This window comes from Hipposideros armiger, unplaced genomic scaffold (assembly GCF_001890085.2).
Source record: "Hipposideros armiger isolate ML-2016 unplaced genomic scaffold, ASM189008v1 scaffold_930, whole genome shotgun sequence".
Classification (NCBI taxonomy): domain Eukaryota; kingdom Metazoa; phylum Chordata; class Mammalia; order Chiroptera; family Hipposideridae; genus Hipposideros; species Hipposideros armiger.
Genome location: NW_017732280.1, coordinates 591,954 through 593,820, shown reverse-complemented (window position 1 = coordinate 593,820; position 1,867 = coordinate 591,954). Strand labels below are relative to the sequence as shown.

The 1,867-nt window shown below is 37.9% G+C and overlaps 1 long non-coding RNA gene across 2 annotated transcripts in view; it reads left to right on the top strand.

Annotated features, from left to right (window-relative positions):
- The first annotated feature begins 344 nt into the window (after positions 1-344).
- Positions 345-1,867, top strand: part of LOC109375333 (uncharacterized) — a 109,523-nt gene continuing 108,000 nt past the window's right edge. For both annotated transcript variants that reach the window (XR_002122548.1, XR_002122549.1), the window contains exon 1: positions 345-412. This is a non-coding gene — a long non-coding RNA (uncharacterized LOC109375333). The remainder of the gene's footprint in view (positions 413-1,867) is intronic.

Here is a 1,867-nt window from a genome sequence, read left to right as displayed (position 1 = left end):
GAAATACAGTGAGAATTGAGGGATGGTATCTCAGCATTTGAGGAGGGAGTGACGGGGGAAATACACTCAGTGCAGTTGACAAGCAGTGTATTTCATTCTTTTTGTGCAAAATCACGACTTTAGAGAAATATGATGTATACAGGCCGCATATTAGAACCTTCCTCCTGCCCCTTCCCTCACTGTTTCATATTTTAGCATGGTATGATCAGGCTAAAGCAGGATGGAGAAACAGGTATTACCAATAATTTGTACATTTCATGCAAACTGATACAGTATTCTAACACTTTTTTTCTCAAAATAAACCTGCTTAAATAAATTAATACTAAGATTTCTACTATTCTGTTAGGTATAAAAGTACAGTCCTGTGCCAATGAAGGGAATGTTGGTGTTACCCTGGCCCAACAGAAACAAGGTATGTTACTATTTTTATGTTAACAATCCAAGCACTAAAAAGCTGAATGAATTCTGTTTCATAGCATTTCCATACTTGCACTCCTGAAGAGATTGAAAAGACTAAAAAAAGTAAAAATAGAGTGTCAAAGGTAAGAGCAAAAAAAAACAATAGATCTGGAAGAGGATTTTGTAGTTTTTCAGGAACTGTAACTCATTTGCCTGAACACCTTTTCTCCAGTGCCTCATTTGAAAGCTGTTTTCCAAAAAAAAAAAAAAACAACGGAAACTGTTTTTAATATTTCCTCAATCTGGGCAAATGCTATGGATCGTCAGTATTCCCAGATTTCCTGCTGAGGACTACGTTAGCGTCTGTCCACTCTGGTCTCACTGTGGGCAGCCCATGACGAACAGGCCTCAGCAACCGCCCCCTGTACATAGATGATGTGACCTGTGTGGCTGCTTCCTTTCTCATATGACCAAAGTTTGTAACAGTGGTCCTCCATCACTCGTGCCTTTTCCATAATCCCTAATTCATGATCTCTGACCCACCTTTAACCTAGTGGCTATTTTCTTGTCTTCAGATCTCCGCATGAATTAGCTATTTATAACTTTGCCTCCTTACTGACAGCAACATCTTATTTGTACAACTCAGCTCTAATTCTTACCTTCCCACCCTCTACTCTTATTCCCAGTCATAATCCTAGTCCTTTTTTCCATTCATTTGCATAGTTTGGGAAGTGTTAACCTGGTTTCATGCTCACTGATTCTTTCCTCAGTTGTGTCCAGTCTGCTGATGAGCCCATGAAAGAAAAGCATTATGTTACAGGTTTTTGGGGTTTTTTTTATTTCTAGAGTTTTAAAAATTCTTCCTTAAAGTTTCCATCTCTGCTTATATTACGCAACTTTTCTTGAATGTTGTCTACTTTTCCATTAAAATATTTATACTAATCATAATGATTACAAATTTCCTAGATGAGAATTCTACATCTATGTCATATCTGCATCTAGTTCTGATACTTGCTGTCTCTTCAGACTGTGTGTATATGTGTGTGTTTTGTTCTTTTTCCCCTTACCTTTTGGTGTACCTAGTAACTTTTTTTGTTGAAAGCCAGACATGTCTTAATGTCTTATCAAGTAATAGGAACCGAGGTAAATAGGTCTCTAGTTATGAGGACGTATGGTAATCTAGCCAGGAGTTGGACTTTGTTTAATGTTGGCTCTAGTTGTTGGTATCAGAGGCTTCAAATTCCCCCAGCGTTCTTGTTTTTGTCTCTCTTCCTTTTTTTGGACTTCTCCTCGTACTCCTCCTCACAGATGATTTGTATCATGCAGCTGTCTCAATGATGATCATTATTATTACAATTGAGTCCTATGAATGTAATGCGGTGGTAAGGTGTGGGAAAGACAGACTTCTCTATACTCTCCCAATACAATCTCTGTCTTTTTTTTTAAGATTTTTATTGGGGAACTGGGG